General features: G+C 43.7%; 1 protein-coding gene across 2 annotated transcripts in view; it reads right to left on the bottom strand.

Annotated features, from left to right (window-relative positions):
- Positions 1-20597, bottom strand: part of SEMA6D (semaphorin 6D) — a 425926-nt gene that overhangs the window by 257207 nt on the left and 148122 nt on the right. For both annotated transcript variants that reach the window (XM_083586317.1, XM_083586320.1), the window contains exon 3: positions 4965-5031. The gene's annotated coding sequence lies outside the window, so the exon portion shown is untranslated. The remainder of the gene's footprint in view (positions 1-4964; positions 5032-20597) is intronic.

Here is a 20597-nt window from a genome sequence, read left to right as displayed (position 1 = left end):
CAAAATGGGGACAAAACGACAGGACGAGTATGACAGCCTCAGGATTCTGACCACCTCATTCTGCCACAGGTGGAGACTAGGGGTGCATTCAGACATGAGGACTGTAACATTTCCCGATTATAATGCCAGTGCTTCTTTTCCAGATCCCAATGTTCCCTTTTCACTTTATTTATGTGTTGTGCTGTGTTAACTGTGGCTCATTGATCAATATACCACCATGTTACGCTAAAGTTCAAACGGTGGGAGGAAACTGCGTGCCGGAATACAACCCCCGATTTTGTCGTATGAAATTACAATGCAAAACTTCTATGATTTTCCAGGTTTAACGTGTTTGCAAATGGATTTTTTTTTTTAATGGAAGTGAACAATATGGAAATGAGCACTAAAGTTCCTTTACATTCTGCTAGGTTTCCAGAAGCAGCATTTACATTGTGTGAAAGATGACACAAAATGTGGAAATTGCCAGGCAAGGAAACATCAGGAAAACAGAATGAAGTGTTGCCTCAATGCCGCCTACGCCTTGACCCTCAAGAGCAGGAATGTACCATATCAGCAAGTACTAGCTTCAACATAGGTTTTACCGATCGGACAGGAAAAGGTTTCACGTTTCAAAGGCACACAATAGCCTTCTTTAGTCATTCAACTTCCATGGAATGAGTGGGAGAGCAGGGTTGAGCCCAGTGGCCATCCCCATTCCATCAGTCTCCATGTGTATGCAGACATGTTGGTGTGCATGCTGAACAGAGTCTTTGGGTGAAAGAAAGCCTAGTTTCGCTCCTGCCTGGGGGCCAGACAGAAAGGCTTTGACCCCTGGGACCTGATGTTCTCCAACCTTGGCATGCCTACAGTTAAGAAGAACCATCTCTTATTGGGAAGGCTGGTCATCTAAACTCATCACAAGTGCACCTAAATTCTAGTTTTGAACCAACTTCCAGAAAGTTCTAAAACCACTCATTAATTTCAAACAACAAAACCCAGCAGTGAAGCAGCAGACCCAACCCACCATATTCTAAAAGAATCCAGGCTCCACCCTCCTCCAGCCCCCATTAATGACAGAATAACCCACTACTGATTTGGCTTGGGACTGGAGCTCCAGTTGTTAACTTTTGCAAGTGGGCAAATATTAGAAAAGTTAAGATAAGAAAGTAGGGCTTGGAAGCCTATTTTCTTCTCATTTCTGCATTGCATGTGGCATAAAAATAGATTCCTTTTGTTTCCGTAATGGATTTTACAAAGCAATCGCAGTGGGCTGGCAGCTCTGCAATCTGACAAAACAAATATTTCTTTTCACGGAAAAGTACATATGAGTTCCCACCACCCCCATCACCCAAAAAATCTCGTGAAGCTTTTCAGAACCCAGCACACGTCCTTTCCTTTTCGCAACTCATTTTCCCCTCTTTTTGTGACAACCGAGGCAATAATTCACAGCTCACTGGGTCTCCTAAATAACCCCCTTTATATTTACATGGTAGGCACCCCCCATTACCCAGCAGGAATCAGCTGTACTGGCAGCCAGTCATTACACATTCTTAAGATGCTGGAAGTTTAACATACCCCTTCCCTAGTTAGCATCTTTCTTTTCTTCTTTTCTTTTCATTCATTCTTTCTAATAATAATAATAAATTCCCCTCACGTGGTTACTATCTTAAAACCAAACAACAACATAACTGTGCCATTTTGCAATTTTCAAGTGCTTCCTTCTCTGGGCCTCATCCAGACTCCCACATTAAAGCTCAGATGTGTTTCATCATGCCAGAGACTGCTCCTTCCCTTCCCTCCCCCTCCCCCTCTATAGGAGATTAAATGAGGCACTTGAGATTCTTTGCGAAACTTTTCTAAGTGTCGACTTGCTCGGCCTTACGCACTGCAGTTAATTTAATCCAGAGGCATTCAGGAGTCTGGGAAAGAACAACACTTTCAGCCATCGCTAAATAACGAGAGCTTTCTTGAGAGGCCAAAAATGAACTTGAAAAGGAAAGGGGGGGGGGATATCTATCTGTATATACAGTACATGAAAGATACATTGTTTGGTTCCAGAAAAGAGTTCTTTAAAAACCAATTTAGCAGTTGGTATGGAGGATTAACTACTAAGATTCCTGGGTTCAGACAGATTTCTTATCAACCCTAATTTTGTCCCGGATTTTGAAAAGGACCTTAATTTAAACTGTATCTTGGTGTCTCCATATGTCTGCCAGTGTCAACTACCTCCCTCTGCATCTCCTACATCTGGTATCAGCTGCACCAGGTGCCTAAAGCCACGTAATCCTCAGAACTTGGGGTGCAGCTCCACCTACTGAACCCATTCCAGTGTCCATAAAAAGCCGCAGGGAGAAAGCATATTCTTTACTCCTCCCCCCACATCCTCCAATCAACTTAAGTGATTCCTATGAACCCATCTGTCTGTAAGTTTGGAAGTTTTGTACCTAAGCACCCCTTTCTCAGGCCTGCTATATCCATACCAATGAAACACAATGGGGGGGCGGTGTAGAGTGAATTTTACTTGAATACACCCTTAAAAAAACAACAACCTGTAATTGCTGTTGGGGGAGAACAAATGCAGCTATCATTCTGAAATTTGCTTCAATGCCTCAAGAAGGACAACCATGCCTGAAAATTCAATCCAATTCTGCCAGAAAATAAAAAAAACGTTAAAGACACCCAGCTGAAGAACTCCTAGATGGATTTTCCTGTAATAATAATGATAAGCTTAATCTACTATGGAGAGGCTACCATGCCTGCAAATTTCATCCATTTCTGTCCAAAGGGAAAAAAGAGACCTATTTTATTAGTGAACAAGGTGGGAACTAGAGTTTGTTTTTCTTGAAGCAGAATTGACCCTGAGTCAAATTGAGCAGAATACAAAGCACCTGGGGAAGAGGCGAGCTGCTTCCCAAAGTGCAGATTCTAGGTCTGAAATGAATCTTGAGGTTGGTGTACAGTCACTCTTATTGAACAGTCCTCTGAGATACTAATTGCTTGAGTTACTAGTCATCCATGAAGCATATGCCGAGCACATTCAAAATGGTTCAGAATTATCTCCCTAAGTCATAAATCTTTCATAGGTACAATTATGAGTGAACAGTGGTAGAAAAAGCACATTCAACAGTTGAAGTCAGGTTGGTTTACTGAAATAAAATTGCAAAATTAAATTTAGATGAACTTAATTAAAAGGGGAGAATTAATTTAATATGGACATTCATCACATGCCCATTGAAGCCCTTTCTTGTGTCAAGAAAATATATTGAAGCGTGAATTCAAAAGCCACATAAATGCTGAAGTGAAGTGTGAAGGGATGGACAAATAATGTAGTCTTGCTACGAGCGCATGATGTGGGTGCCACAACCCCCAGTCAAGTTACTGAAGAAATAATGCCTTTTTAAAGAGACTGTTGACTCAACGTGTGGTGGCTGGTGCTCATTGAGGGTGCTGCGGCAGAAGGCAGGGAAACCAAACAGTAGGTGAAGCCAGAGCCATTGAGAGGCAGAACCAACTCATTCTAGTTTTGTCCCCATCCCCCATGCTGAATACTGCAAAGGCAACACTGAGACTAAGGAAAAGGAAGCTGACAACCCCCCAGGACTGATGGTACGTAGGAAGGCAGGCAGCTGGGGGCTGGCTGATTGCAGAGTGAGGCCTTTGAGACAAGCCTCCATTGATCTCAATGGATGTGTTGCTAGGGAACATGGCGAAAGGCTAATTTTAAAAGTAAAAATGGTACAGTCCTTCCAAAATGTTACCATGCCAGTTTTCACTTGGAAACTTTCCATTGTTTGGAATGCCCATCCCGTGTTAATATCTGGCGACTCAGAGAGAAGGGGTCCCCCACCACACCTTTCTTTGAGTTGCTAAGGTTTAACCTGGGTAGGAGAGGCCAGCATGGAGGGATGGTGCAGCAGATCAGCAGCGGAAATGGGGCAGAACAGCAGTGGCATTGGGGCTGCACAGATGCACCAGGGGAAGCAACGGATTGGCTCAGCTGGTGCCCCTGTACGGTCCTGACCTCACTGCTTTCCTACTGCCTGACTCTTGCACCATCCTGGTAAGTGGGAGTAATGCCAGAGTTGGGAGGGCAGCTCTGCAGCATCAAACCATGACATTGGCTGCTCCTGAGCATGGGTCATGATTCTCATAACAGAGTGAACAATCCACTCCATTTCCCCCCTTTATTCCAGCAGGTGTGTGTGTGTGAAGGAGAGGGGGGTTGTTGCCTCTTAAACAACTGGAAATGAGGTTGTCCCCCCCTTAAATCTAGTTAAGGTGACCACTTACACACTTAGGGTGGACACATGGAAAAAAGGGGAATGCATCACCAAAACAAAAAGGCAGTGCAGAATATGTTTTTGATTAGCATCTGCTTTGCACATGCCAATTTACAGGTATATATGCAGGCACAGAACTACTGCTATAATTTAAATAGAAACAAAAGGCCCCTCACCCAAGAGGGGAAGACTGTGACCAGGCAAGCTGCTCAACCTGCTTATCTGGTGCTAACCAGCAGTTAAGACAAACTTCAAGGCCCCTCCAGCAATCCCATCTTGGAGTTCCTTATCTCCAAACTGGAGAGCCCTTCAAACAGAGGACTCATGCAAACAGAGAATGCTCTCTGCACAGCAGGACATGTGGCCACCTTGGAACTACTGCAACTCATCCAGAAACCTGGCAGCAGATCCTGATCTATCTTCTTGCCTCCAACTCAAAGTATATCCTGATAGATTTGGACATATTTTCTAAGTAAGGAAACGGGCAACTGAACTTCAATATTTTTACACTGTAAACCAACCTGTGATCTTTGGATGAGTGGCGGTATATAAATTCAATAAATAATAAGAATAAGACCTTAAAGAATTAGCAACAGATCAGCGCTGCTATGAAGGCATGCCATCTCCATCTGTCAAGGGGAAATGTCAAATTTTACATGTGCCTTTACTCCCCACAAGCGCCAGGCATATGTCTCTAGCTCTTACCACTGATCCTTAAGTGGTTGACGTTGATGCTCCCATACGGGCTGATCTCGCTCAGATGCAGGCAAACCTGTTGAAGAGAGAGGAGAGAAGGATATTAGTGAAATAGATGCTGGTTTTCAAACTTCAACATGCTAGGCACACATGGGAAGTGTGGCTTGTCAATGGCTGGAAGGAAGTTTAATGACAAAACCAGGGCTGTCTTAAGCATATGCGGTGCAGGGGTGCAAAGATCTGCCTAGCACCCCCTCCCCGGTTGCCCAGTCCCAGGCATGCAGGAAGGTGGAGCTAGCTGGCCGCCTCAGGATCTCGCTGGCTCGGTCGTCCTCGAACTTGTCCCACAGAGCTGCCCACAGCAAAAGAGCCCGCTGTGGCACTCTGACCGACGGGCGGGCTCTTCCCTGGACTCAACTCTTGGGCCCCGGACTCTTGGCCTGGGCGCCCCTAAGAGTCCAGCGCCTGGGTGCCCCACACCCCTGGTTCCTATGGGTAAGACGGCCCTGGATGAAACCACTAAAAGAGGGAAAGGAACACCCACAACAATCACACGCCAACTACAGAACCTGGCTATTGATTTCCCAGAGAGTATTTTGATTAGAGTCATGGTGCCCTGATGCATGCAGTCGCCACTACTCAACTAGGAAGGAACAACAGAGCACGGCATGGTTAGTTTTAATAAAGAGCATTAAAAGATATATTCAAAAAAATTAAAGGTCAGCACAGAGAAGGACAATAAAGTACCAATTATTTCATTAAAATCCCCAAGACGCCTCCAAGTTCAGAGAAATTTCATTCCCCTCAGTTCTCCTTTGGGAATCTTTCTTATCAGAAAACAAGGCATTTTCTGGCATTTTGCATTTTAAAAATAAAAGCAAGGAGCATGCACTAAGCCACATGCACATTCTATTAAAAGGATGTTTTGACATAAATAATTACCTATGATCGTATTACGTGGGGCCTACAAACAGGCTGAGAGATGTTGCTGCTCACCCAACCAAGGTCATACCCGCACCACTTTTAAAGCACTCTTACACCACTTTAAAAGCCATGGTTCCCTCCCGAGAGAACCTTGGGAACTGCACTTGGTTAAGGGTGTGGAGAGCTGTTAGGAAAGCCCTCACAGAGCTCCAGTTTCCAGCACCCTTAGTGAACAAAAGTTCCCAGCATTCTTTGGGTGAATAGCGTTCTGTGGATGTGAGGTGGGTTCTCTGGGCATTTCACATAAACAATAAAGCACAATTCACAATAAAAGCGAACATGAAATAAACCACAAAAGCAAAAACCCCAGCAACTCGCCCACCCTCCCCAGCTAAAATCAGCATAAATCCCTGCAGCTAAAAGGGTAAAACCAGCATGAAGCTGAGCAAGGGGACAACGGTGCAAAAAAACCAACGCAACCAGTGGATTCTAATACAAAGAGCAGTGGTTCTCTTCACCTGCTGCCTAAACAGGGTGCCACCACTCAAAAGGCCTTCTCCTTAGGTGCAGTCCACCTTACTTTATTAGGTGGGGAAACCTTAGACGGGCCTCCAAAGAAGATAACAAGATTCAGGCATGTGTGTATGGGGCAAATTGAGCCTTCATGGAACACAATTATTCTTCAACATTCTCTGAATTTTGCCAGGCCGTTATCCAACCAAACAACGCATACAAAAATGCATATATTGAGGGGAAATGGGCACAAATATGCATACATTAGTGAAAATAGCCTCATCCGCACTATGAATTGAAAGCTATAGCACAACACTGTGGGAAGCAGTGGAAGACAGGAGTGCCGGGTGTGCTCTGGTCCAAGGGGTCACAAAGAGTCGTACACGACTAAACGACTAAACAACAACATAGCACGGCAACTTTAAACAGTCAGGACTTCACCCCAAAAATCCTGGGATCAAAAGTTTGTTAAGGGTGCTGAGCTGTTATTCCCCCACCCCCAAATTAGAAAAAGATTATTCTTAGAAAAGTTTCTACTGATAGGATACAGTTGCTTACTGCTATTCAGAGTGTGAATCTTAGAGGCACAGACCTGCCTTTGGCTATGAGTGAGAGTGAATACATCACTGGTTTATTTCTACTTCACTTCCAAGGCTACCTGAGTTGTTATCTGGTCAGCTGTGCTTTGTTTTACAAAATGATTGGTTAGGATTTTGGAAGTGTTACTCATTCAATAGTATAACATCATTTTAAAAAAGATTGGCTTTTAATGTCAATGTTTGTACTGTATTTGATTTTTTATTCTGCATACTGTTCTGAAATTATTAATTTTGTTGTCTCTGAGTTCAGTTTGGTATATTGCTAGATCTGTTTTGTATTGTATTTGACCTGCACTTTGTAGGTTGATCCCTTTGTACTGTGTTTTATTTTTATATTGTATATTGGTTTGAGTTTTTGTTTGTTTGATAATCAATCTTTGTATTGTATGTAGTTCTGATATTCTTTCATACGGTACTTGTCCTCTGCTTTGTGCAATGTTCTGAAACTCTGTTATATTGTATTTGATTTTGATTTTCTGTACATTGCTTTGAGTCTTTTGAATATAAAGCAGTTAATAAATTTACTAAATTTTACATACACACCTTTTTACCTCCCTTGGTTTCCAAATAATGCCTTCAGCCATTCTGGAAGGAAAGTATAAAGAGATTCCTTATGCTGTGCTTGTGATACTGAGGAGGTGGAAAATGTAGTACATTAGAGCTCATTTTTTTTGGGGGGGGGAGACCATTTGAGAACAAGAGCTGGCTGGACCCTGACAGATATTTGTGATCTGTTAACAGACCACACACAAAAAAACATTTACAAACAAGGTGGCCCCCTTTACAGCAGCAGCTCAATAAATTTGCCACGATTTCCCAAAGATGTCTGCCATGGACTCCAAAAAGGACCATCTGCAATAGTATTTTGATGCTGTAGTCAATCTTGGTTTGCAGTGATAATTATTAGGGTTGCATGTTATTAGTGTTCTTATTAGTGCTATGTTTTGTCCCTGCTTTCCTGTTGCTTGTCCTGCTAGGAGTTTGGATTTGCTACCGATTTGTGATTGCCGGTACCTGCGCTATCTCCATGTTTTGTGTGACGGCCACTGTGCCACAGACATATAAAACTGCTCTCAGCATCCCTGCCTTCATGTCATCATAGCTTTTGAAAAAAATCACCTGCAAAAATAGGGGGCAACCTTATGTATGCTACAACAGTGGCAAGAATCTTGTTAGCACAAGGATGGAAGAATGAGGAAATCCCAGCGAAAGAATAGTGGCAAGAAAAATTGATGAGCTTTGCGGAATTGGCCAAATTGACATACAAACTGCGTGATAAGGACAATCGTGACTTCAAGGAAGAATGGGAACTTTTAACAAATGAATTTAAAAGATAACAAAATGATCTGGACTCCTTGGCAGGTTTTGAATAAACATGGTGTTATGTACTGAGTTGAATAGGATCCAAAATGCAGGAGTCTGATTGGTCCTAGAACAATAGGATTCAGAATGCAGCAGTCTGATTGGTACACAGGAGCTACCCAATCCAGGTCCAGGTGGAGCTGAATCCGCAACCTGATTGGCCTACAGGAGAATCCCGGAATTAGCCAATCACGTGGGGCCCATTGTGTAAATAATGTATATAAAACAGACATTCTAGAGGAACTTCCATTCCTCCTCACCACTATGAGCTGAATAAAGAGCATGAAATCCACTCTCGACTCTGAGTATATTTTACATCCACAAATTTATTAGTTGAACACATGATAGATAAGGCAAGGATGTGTACAATTTTATAACATGCGGAGAACAGTATGTGCAAAGAAATCAGAGAGGGGAGCTGAGGGAAGTCCTTGGGGGGGGGAGAGGGAGGGATGGGGGGGAAAGGGGGGGAATAATGTAGTTGTTTATTTGGACTGATAATTTGTTATGTTGAAGTTTGCAGGTTAATTCTCTGGCATCTCCAGACTTGGAACCCTAGAGATCCACTGACTCATGCTCACGCAGACACAGAAAGAAATTAATACATTTTTTTAAAAAATGAAAGCAATATTATATGTGTGCTCTCAAAATCTGATATGACAAGAGCGGAGCGGTGCTGCACAATCACAGTAAGAGAACTCTGCAATTTAAAACTTTTATGTGTCAGGGTGGTCGGGGAGTGAACTATGTTTAACATTGGATTGCTTTTAATGCTGTAATATACATAGCAGCTTGGAGGGCTTTGCTATCAAGAAGACATACCTACAAGTGTAGAGGGTCATGTAAATCTCTGCAGGATCTGGTACGACGACGAGAGCCCTCCGACGAACAGCAATTTAAGCAAATGAACAAGGAGCTGTGGTCTGGTTTCATCAGCAGAGTGGTATATCTTGCCAGGGAATGGCATAGGGAGAGGAAGCAGCCGCCAGGGAACATTTTTGTGGACGAGTTCATCTTCATGCTCAAAAGGCAGCAATATGGCCCACCAGTACAATTAGTGTTCCAGTGATCCGAATCAGCTTCTGCATCTCTGGAGATAACAGTTGACTCATCCCAGGCAAAATGTGGGGCAAGTGAATTCACTCGCTTTACTTTGTCATTGTAAGACATATGTTGAAACAGATTCAGCGCCAGTCCTGCTCAGAGGAGACTCATTGAAGTGAATGGATATGACAAGCTTAGGTTCATTACATGTATAAGTCGATCTACTCTATTCTGGGTAGGATTTAGCTGGGGGGGAAACCCATTGTCCCTTCCTTTAGGAGATTCTTTTCAAGTCTGAATATGCAGCTAGAGTAGATGTTGGCTTCCAGTTGTCTGCAGAGTCTGACTCTCATGAGTCCCAACCAGCATGGCCTGTGGTCACCAGGACAGCTGTAGTCCAACAACATTGGAGGGGTACAGGTTAGCCACCACAATCTACATTGCATTATTAAGGGTTTTTATTGTTCTGGGGAAAGGGATTAAATAGTTCAAAGGATTTGTACCCCTGCACAAAGAGAATAATATATTTGCTTGCTGTTTTTTAAAAGTTATAGTTTACTGAATTTCCAAAGATTTAACATATACTTTCAATATATAGTAAATTTTTCTTTTGTTTTTGTCGACTTCCGACCCAATTTTCCATTGTGTTTTTATTTCTCCCCCTTTGCTGTATCTCACTTTCTAACTCTTATTTCGTAACCATAATACTATAATCTCTAATTCCTTCTGTTTGCTCATGGTTCAAATCCTACTCACAAAGGCTTCCTTTCTTCCACAAAGCAATCACCGTTAAAGTAAAGGTAAAGGGACCCCTGACCATTAGGTCCAGTCGTGACTGACTCTGGGGTTGCGGCGCTCATCTCGCTTTACTGGCTGAGGGAGCCGGTGTACAGCTTCTGGGTCATGTGGCCAGCATGACTAAGCTGCTTCTGGCGAACCAGAGCAGCATACGGGAATGCCGTTTACCCTCCCGCTGGAGCGGTACCTATTTATCTACTTGCACTTTGACGTGCTTTCGAACTGCTAGGTTGGCAGGAGCAGGGACTGAGCAACGGGAGCTCACCCCGTGGCAGGGATTCGAACCGCCGACCTTCTGATTGGCAAGTCCTGTCAGCTTTGCAAATTCTGCAAAGTTCATGTTATGTACTGAAGTTCTCACCCTTGGCCAGCAGGGGGATACTGTAGATAGTTTTCACTCAGGTCCACATAAGGGATTGAAAGTGATGTTCAGAAATTGGATAGTTACCGAAAGCTGTTACAGTTGCGTGGTACTGGAGCTCTATATATCCATTTTTCTGTGGGGGGGAATTTCTTCTTCCTTCCAGTTCTCTGTGTAAAGAATCCTAGCTGCTGTTGTTACATACAGTCATACCTCTTGTTACATTCGGTTCAGGTTATGTCTTTTCAGGTTGCATCCCGCGGCGACCCGGAAGTACCGGAAAGGGTTACTTCTGGGTTTTGCCGCTCGTGCATGCGCAGATGCGCAAAATGACTTCACGCGCATGCGCAGAAGTGGCAAATCGAGACCCGCGTGTGCGCAGACACTGGTTGCGTTCCTTTCAGGTTACAAACGGCGCTTCAGAACAGATCCTGTTCGCAACTAGAGGTACCACTGTATGTATTTGCTTGTTCTTTATATAGTCATCTTAGGAGAAGATTTCTTTGCATGCATTCTGTAGTCACTTGCAAACAAGGTGAATTCCACATGGCATATGTTTTCTCCTTTAAGGCAATCAATTGCAAAATTTGCTCTACTAGTTTCAAAAACCCAGGGTCGACATATATAAGTCAAGGAGGCACCTTGTATTTCTGGTCATCTTATTTGCTATTCACCATCTTAGTCACATGTATGTCTGAGTATTTTAAAATCCCCATTAATCTTTTTCATTGCTTTCCTTTTTAACTTTAAAGGAGCAGGTGGGTGGGAGAGAAATTTGCTTTGCATTTCAAAGTGAACCCACCTAATTTGCACTTTCGGAAACAACATGCAAACCAAAACACAGCCATCCTCTGAAATTTGCACTTCTTTAAATTTTGCAACATAATTCTCCAAGGAGGTAACATATATAAAAATGCATATACTAGGGGAAAGTGTGCATATAAATGCATATATTAGTGAAAATAACATACAAAAATGCATTATACTAGGGGGAATTGTAACTAGAACCTTTAAGTGGCTTACGCAAAAACCCAAAACATTAACGCTGTAATAAAAAGCAGCAGCTGAAAACAGGCAAAAATTCAAAAACCAATAATTAAGCTAACAGATTAAAACACATGCTAACTTCTACAAGTCTAGATAGGCTTGTCTGTTTTATTTAGGAATAAAATACCATAATTATGGGTTGCAAACAATTGTGGGCCCTTCAACACTTCTCTGATGACAATAGAGCATCCTACCAAACCCTCCAATATTTCTCCACTCAAAATAGGGATGTCCTAAGGAAAAGTGGGACATTCCAGGATCAAATCAGAAACTGGGACAGCTTCTGTAGATCTGGGACTGTCCCTGGAGGGTCTGTATACTGAATTTTGAGAAAGCGATGTGGGGACCAGGCAGAAAATGGCTGCTGTAGCACAAGATGGCTGCTGTATTGTGCGTGTAGCAAAATACAACATAGCAGGAAAAGGGACAGGAGCACTATATGGTGCAGACACGCCTCCCGGTCCGCCCCCCCCTCAATTAAAGGGAATAAAGACACCTACATCAGCCACTGCCAAGGTCAGTCACAGAAAGAAACTGGTCTTCAGAAAGGAAAGGTGAATGGGTGGTCACTTTTGTCTTCCAATGAAATTGGGTATGTTTAAGGGAGCATGTTCAATGCAAGAGAGGCAGCTAGTACAAACAGGAAGAGTGCAGGAAGAGCAAACAGTCTCTAATGCATTGTGGATTTCTGAATTGATGTTTACTGAGATCTTTCACAGGTGCCATGGGGTAAACTGGTGGTCATTCTCCTGGGCAGAACAGTGCCAGCCCCTGAAGTAAATAAATAGCATTCAGACCCAGCTATTTCCTCCTCATTTGATCTCAGAGCTGCTTAGCATGTTTTTCTAAACCTGTAAAAAGTTTTCATGGTCAGAGGTGGAGGTTTTCCCCACTGAGCTGAAGATTTGATTAACCTAAGTAAGATTTTATGTGGTATTAAATTAAAATCCTAGTGAGTTTTTAATACCCAATCTAGAAATTCTCTCTAGAGAGGGTTGAAGAATCTGATTACGTTACACATAAAAGGAGTTTATCACCCTGCTAGTGAAATCATATTATGTTATTCTATCATTAGGGAGCAAATGAAATGCCCTGCGCAAGTGGCCACAAGGTCAGGATGATTTAAGAACCCAAACCTTGTTGTGTGTTTGACAGCAGAAGGCAAATGAGTGGAGAAACTGAACTTAAGCAAGGGCCAATTGAAGGAAGCAAATTCTATGTACAGTGGTACCTCGGGTTACATACGCTTCAGGTTACATATGCTTCAGGTTACACACTCCGCTAGCCCAGAAATAGTGCTTCAGGTTAAGAACTTTGGTTACTTTGCTTCAGGATAAGAACAGAAATTGGGCTCCGGCGGCGCGGCAGCAGCAGGAGGCCCCATTAGCCAAAGTGGTGCTTCAGGTTAAGAACAGTTTCAGGTTAAGAACGGACCTCCAGAACGAATTAAGTACTTAACCCAAGGTACCACTGTAGAATCATTGGGGAGGTGGGGTAGAGAAGAAGTATTAATGCAGTAGGAAAACAGGACACATCATGTGATAGGCTGGGGGAAGAGAACATAACTTGGCCAACTTCATGATAAATAAGGAGGGAGTTAAAAATCAGAGGATACGGCCCCCCAAAATATTTTTATGTGTAGGGGGCCAGAAAGGGAGGTGGAAAGCAGTGGGGATGGGGAGAAACTCAACTGAGGACACATTTAAAGGTAAAGGTAAAGGGACCCCTGACCATTAGGTCCAGTCATGGCCAACTCTGGGGTTGCGGCGCTCATCTCGCTGGCCGAGGGAGCCGGCATACAGCTTCCAGGTCATGTGGCCAGCATGACTAAGCCGCTTCTGGCAAACCAGAGCAGTGCACGGAAACGCCGTTTACCTTCCCGCCGGAGCGGGACCTATTTATCTACTTGCACTTTGTGCTTTCGAACTGCTAGGTTGGCAGGAGCAGGGACAGAGCAACGGGAGCTCACCCCGTCACGGGGATTTGAACCGCCGTCCTTCTGATCGGCAAGTCCTAGGCTCTGTGGTTTAACCCACAGCGCCACCCACGTCCCCATTTAAAGGTTCACATTTAAAGGTGAACCTACCTAATTCACACTTTCCAAAAGAATTCATTAACCACAAGACAGTCATCCCTTAAAATTTGTACTTCTCCAAATTTTGCAGCCCCAAAATGAACATGCAGTCATACCTCGGAAGTCAAACGGAATCCGTTCCGGAAGTCCGTTTGACTTCCAAAACGTTCAAGAACCAAGGTGTGGCTTCCAATCGGAATCCATGGTGGACGTTCGGGTTCCAAAGAACATTCACAAACTGGAACAATCACTTCCAGGTTTGCGGTGTTCGGGAGCCAAAACGTTCGTCTTGAAAGGCGTTCGACTTCCAAGGTATGACTGTACTAAGTAAAGGGTGCATACAAAATGTGCATATTAGGGGGGAAAAGAGCATACAGAAATGCATTATCTTAGGAACACAGCAAGGTGCCTTATGCATACCAAGTCAGAGCACTGGTCCATCTAGCTCAGTACTGTATTCACTGACTGGCAGCAGCAGTCGAAAATTTCAGGCAGGACTCTCTCCTGACTCTACCTGGCGATGTTGGATTTTGAACATGGGACCGTCTACATGCAAAACAGATGCTCTAGCACTGAGCGGCAGCCCTTCCCCTTTCCCCCTTTAGGGAAAACCACTTTTCAGAAATGTGTATACTAGGATAAATGTGCACTGAAACGATTTGTTGTTGTTTAGTCGTTTAGTCGTGTCCGACTCTTCGTGACCCCATGGACCACAGCACGCCAGGCACTCCTGTTTTCCACTGCCTCCTGCAGTTTGGTCAAACTCATGCTGGTAGCTTTGAGGACACTGTCCAACCATCTCGTCCTCTGTCTGTCCCCTTCTCCTTGTGCCCTCCATCTTTCCCAACATCAGGGTCTTTTCCAGGGAGTCTTCTCTTCTCATGAGGTGGCCAAAGTATTGGAGCCTCAGCTTCAGGATCTGTCCTTCCAGTGAGCACCCAGGGCTGATTTCCTTAAGAATGGATAGGTTTGATCTTCTTGCAGTCCATGGGACTCTCAAGAGTCTCTTCCAGCACCATAATTCAAAAGCATAAATTCTTCAGCCATATGAGGACTTAAAAAAAGAATTTGCAATCATGTGTTTGCAATGTGGAGAGCAGGACTTAAGATGGGGAAAACGAGAAACCTGGAGAAACTGAAATGGACAGATTTGCTCATCCCTAAGCAAGAGTTGTAGGCTCAAGTCGAAAGCTGAAAATGTAGCTTCATTGGCCCCAATTCCTCCCTATGGACATAAGACACTTACAATTTCTTAAAAGCCAAAAAAACTCCCACTTCTTAAGAAAGCTATGATTGCATATCATGAAATATAAACTGCTTTTGTGGACTATGGGAGAGAAGGGAACTGGGTATTTTGAGAACAATTTCAGGCCCTTGAAGCCCCAGCCTTGAGGGTTCTTAGAGAGGCAATTTCAATTTAATATGCTGCTCTTGTCAAAGGTACCCCTCAAAGCTAGCTGTGAGTTGTTTTTGAACCAGACACACAATAATTCTTCAACAGTTGCAATCCTCCAAGTTTTCTGATGCAATTTTACTATCGAACAACATGTACAAAAATGCACATGTTAATGGGGAAATGTGAATAAATATTGCTGGCCCAGAGGAAAAAACCATCCATGTGCTTTGTGCCTACAGACTTTATCCACAAATGCTACACATGCAATCTGGGACTTCTGCAATTTTTTCAGGTCCCAGATCATGCAGGAAGAGTCTACATCAACATCATTGATTGCATTCAGGCTCTATGCACAAGGAATCGCTGGGCATAAAATTTAAGAATGGGGACTTCTGCTGTAATCCCACTCCCCTTATTTGTTTATTTACACTTCCATCCTGCCTTTCTTTCCTCCAAGGATCTCCAGGTGGTTTGAATGACTCTTTCCTTCCCATTTCATCCTCTCAGCAGCCCAATGAGGCAGGTTAAGTTGAACAATGGTGACTTTCCCAAGATTATAATGGCTGAGTGTAGATTTGAGCGCCAATCTCCCCAGTCTTTGTCTGACACTCTGACCACTGCACCACACTGCTTTCATGTCCAGCCCCCTGTTTTATCAGTGCATTCTGTTTCAGGTTGTTGGAACAGGGTTTGTTGGAACACACTACCTGAAACCCACAGGTGATGTTTTATCAAACCCACTTGAAAGCAATGACACTTGACAAAGAATAATAGAATCACAGAACTGTAGAATTGGATGGGATCTCAAGGGTCATCTAGCCCCTTCCCTTGCAGGAATATCAACACATGGTCCCCAATCCAATTTGAAACCATACCGGACCCTGCTTCGCTTTGCAAATATGCTAGCAGAAAAGCATACAATGACTAACTATCCACAATTGGAAAAACCGCTCAAAATTATTATGGGCATTGCACATTAATGGTGCGTTACTAATTTATGAAACCGTTATTGCTGTATGAGATTATACCCCATAAGTTATATTTAATGCAATACTAAAATGGAACATCTTTCTTTTATCACTTCCATGTGAAAACATACACACCCACACACACTTAAAAATGTATGGAGATATTATGCTCTCTTTTCTTTCTGCCAGATATGCAATGACAAAATATATACATAATGTCAAGACCACAACTCAGAAGTGGACCAGGTGCTCTGCTATCTGAAGGTCCATCCCTGGGAATTCCATGTAGGGCTGAGAATGATGCTAAAGCCTTGGAGAAATGGTTGCTGGATAGTACATCCAATACTGGCCTGGGTGGATCAGTGATCCAGCTCAGCATGGGGCAGTTTCAAATGGAGAACTTATGCAGTTAAACAGGAGCTATGTAATGTTTATGTATTTGCTTCCTTTATGGATGCATGCACCTCAATCCATGTGTGTACTCAGTTCAAGAGTACAAAAGGCTGATAGGCAAACAGCACAAAATATTGGCTTAAGAACCAGATAAACATTTAATTTCCATTTGTCCCACTCATGAGCTAACACAAACACTGCACAAATTCTTCACTGCAAAACAACAACAACCCTTAAATGTATATACAGTGGTACCTCTGGTTGCAAACGGGATCCATTCCGGAGGCCCGTTTGCAACATGAAAAGATCGCAACCCCCAGCGGCGCGTCTGCGCATGCACGGGTTGCAATTCACTGCTTCTGAGCATGCACGTGACGTCATTTTGTGCTTCTGTGCATGCACGAGCGGCGAAACCCGGAAGTAACCCTTTCCAGTACTTCCAGGTCACCGCGGGACGTAACCTGAAAGGTATGACTGTATGTTGCACCCAATTCTCAGAGTGGTTTAACACTTCTCTTTTCAGGGAGCTCTGGGAATTTTAGCTCTCGGGGGGGGGGGGCAGGCGCTGCTAACAGCTCCCAGCACCCTTAATATACTACAGTTCCCATGACTAGGGAAGATGTGGCGGTTTAAAGCGGCACATCCATTAGAGCTGCCACATCCTCTTTCTTCTCCACCAAAGCATATTGCATGTATCTCCAAATTATATATATAAAAAAAAGCCCACAGCTTAATGGAGTTTAACAGCAGGCTCTCACATAAAACATCCCACTGAAGTGTGTGTGTGTAGGGAAGAATGCTCATTCAGTGCTTGCCAGCTCTTTAATCGGGTAATGTTGTTGTGGATGTTCTGTGTGATGAGCTGTGTGTGGGTTTCTAAACATGTCATGGACTTAAATCATTTTCTTCTCCTCATAAAAATCCAAACCAGCATGGAGCAAAAACCCTCAGTTTTGGCGAACGGGAGGCGATGCCGATCTGTAGAGATGGCCGCTGAAGAGGAGGTGTCATTATCTTTCCGTCGGGCCCAGCTTGGCAGTCGTGCCAAATGCAGTTTGCTTTTGCGTTAGCCACAGCTGCCAACTTATCAAAAAGAGAAGCAGCAGTTCAGCACGTACCACAAAGGAGTCAGCCTGGAACAGGGTGGGGAAGGGGGCAAACCTGAACCGAAAACATTCTTTTAAAGGAAGAACTAAGAGTTACGAGTGCTCCTGAGACCTTCTTTGAGAACGTAAAAGAGCTGATGATTATTTCCAGTGGAAATGCAGAAATGTATGAAAGCTAAGGGGGCTGTTCAACCCTTAACTTATTTATTTTATTTATTTTCATTATTCCTTGCCTTCTCCCACTAAGCCCCCCAAGTCAGTTGGCAGAAATAAAACTCCAATAGAGTGAGGGGAGCAAGTGAAGAAAGGTCATAGCCCAGTGGTAGATCAGCTGTCTGGCATGCAGAATGCCCCAAGTTCAAACCCTGACATCTCCAAGTAGGGGAACCTGGGAAGCCACTGCCAATCAGTGCAAACAATACAGAACTAGATGGACCTATGTTCTGGTTCGGTATAAGGCAGCTTTCTGTGTTCCTATGGACCTAACTAGTTTGTATTTTATCAATTTATTTTGCCTCAGTCCCACAGAGGTTAAGCCTAGTGCCTAACTGCACCTACACTTTGGAACTCCCTGCTTCTTGACACCAGGCAGGCGTCCTTGCTCTACTCTTTGTATTTTTTATGGAGGCATTGTTTTTTATTGCATCTGCATACTGCTATACACCACCATGATATTTTATATCTGGTTGATTAAAAAAAAATTTTTTTTATAAACAAAATCTTATCCAGTATCATTTTATTGATTCTGAGTTTCAGGGTAAGCTCTCTTGCCTTAAATCGTTTATTGTGCCAGTGTGGTGTAGGGGTTAAGAGCGGTAGACTCGTAATCTGGTGAACCAGGTTCGATTCCCCACTCCTCCACATGCAGCTGCTGGGTGACCTTGGGCCAGTCACACTTCTCTGAAGTCTCTCAGCCCCACTCACCTCACAGAGTGTTTGTTGTGGGGGTGGAAGGGAAAGGAGAATGTTAGCCGCTTTGAGACTCCTTCAGGTAGTGATAAAACAGGATATCAAATCCAAACTCTTCTTCTTCTTCTTTCTGGTGCCCACTTAGAATGTTTTTGTTTGGGCAAGTCTATCCAGAAGTGTATAAGTTATACATTTTAATCTTTTTCTAGCTTATTGTTGATTTTAATCTGTTTTAACTTTTTAAAATACTGGTATTTAAGTGTCTTTTATTGGAATTTTTTTTTAAAAAAAATCATAAACTACTTAGAGGTTTTATTACAATCAAGTGGTAGATCATTTTTGTGAAAGAAAGAAAAAAGCTTGACTCTCAGGTGCAAATTTTGTTGCTAGTCTGTCTCTTTCTGTCTCTGTCTCTGTCTCTCTTTCTCTCTCCTGCCTAAGATATGGGCACATAAAGCAAAGCTGGCTTCATTCTTTCCTCCTAAGTGCTGACATTCACAATCCCAAACTGCAAAGAAGCAGCCAACCAAACTCTACATACTTGGAAGATGAACTCGATCTCGATCGCCTCCCCAGCAAACGAAGAAATTGGCCTTCAGCTGTTGTCTTTCTTTCTTTTTTAACATCAAGGCGGCATTTAAGCTCACCAGCTCCCAAAATAAAACCCGAATTTCTGAAAATGTTGCCAGCTGTTTCCTTATGTTGGACTTGGCAACTGCTTCTAGAACACAGTTAAGTACAATTTCTGGGCAAGAAAGGCAAGTATGAATTAAAACACACACACGCTCTCTCACTCCTCTCCCTTTTGCTCCTTCCCCCAAGTAAAAAGGATGTGGCAGGGGTGGCGGCACTGGAAATGGCCCCAGATGAGGCGATGAGACATGCAGGCGCTGGTATGCTACGTTAACACCATGCAGGCACACCAGCTAGCACAGAGGCAGAATCCCATAGGTCCCACACATGTATTTCACTGCAGAGGGTAGTTCTCTCTTTCAAGAGATGCCCAATCAAAGCCTGGTTTGATAAGGATAATGGAATGGTAGGGCAGTACCCAATGAGAGCCAGTTGCGGTATAGTGCCTGTTAAGTTGTGGGTGAACATATCAGACGACACAGCGATTCTTCAAGCAGCTCTTGTTTATTCACAGGCCAGGACAGAACTGAACTGAAGGGTTCAGTCAGCCTGCTTATATAGAGCTCCAGTACAACGTTATTGTAACAACTTTCTAAAACTATCCAATCACTGAACGTCACTTTCGATCCCTTATTTGCATATCTACAGTATCCCCCTGCTGGCCCAGGGTGAGAACTTCAGTACATAACAGTGCCTAAGAGTATCAGATTAGACCTGGGAGACCAGGGTTCAACTCGCCACTGAGCCATGAAGCTCACTGGGTGTGACCCTGGGCCGGTCACTGCCTCTCAGACTAGCCTACCTCACAGGGTTGTTGTGGGGGATAAGAAGAAGAAGAAGACTTTATTTATACCCCAGCCACTCTGGGCGGCTCCAAGCAGAGTATTAAAAACACAATAAAACATCAAACATTAAAAACTTCCTTAAACAGGACTGCCTTCAGATGTCTTCTAAAAGTCTGGTAGTTGTTGTTCTCTTTGACATCTGGTGGGAGGGTGTTCCACAGGGCGGGTGCCACTACTGAGAAGGCCCTCTGCCTGGTTCCTTGTAACCTCACTTCTTGTGGTGAGGGAACTACCAGAAGGCCCTCGATAGGTATACTCTTAACCATGTCCAACACTGGATAAAACCCTAGGTGTCTGAAAGAGGAGGTCATGACCAGCAGAGCCCATAAGAAAGCTAAGTGGTGTGGGACAACCTCAGGCAAAAGAGTCCTTTCCGCACTTTGAGGTGACAATTGAGGGGGAACAAAAAGGAAAGTAGAGAAGTGGGAGGAGGCCTGCTCATTGACCTACTTCAGCCCTCGTGGAGGGGGTGAGTTGAGGTGGTGAGTTGAGCCCTCCCTGAACTATACAGGGATGCATCCTGGAGAAAGTGGAGACATGCTGCAACATTTTATTGCAGCTCCCCCCCTTCTCAACACACATACCTTGATAGACCCTACCTTGAAAAAATGGACTGGGGAAATTGCAGCTGCTTACCCAACCATATTGGGACGCGGGTGGTGCTGTGGGT

Source organism: Podarcis filfolensis, assembly GCF_964270895.1.
Source record: "Podarcis filfolensis genome assembly, chromosome: 14".
Classification (NCBI taxonomy): domain Eukaryota; kingdom Metazoa; phylum Chordata; class Lepidosauria; order Squamata; family Lacertidae; genus Podarcis; species Podarcis filfolensis.
The sequence above is the reverse complement of the archived record's forward strand: the minus strand, read 5'-3'. Positions and strand labels throughout refer to the sequence as shown.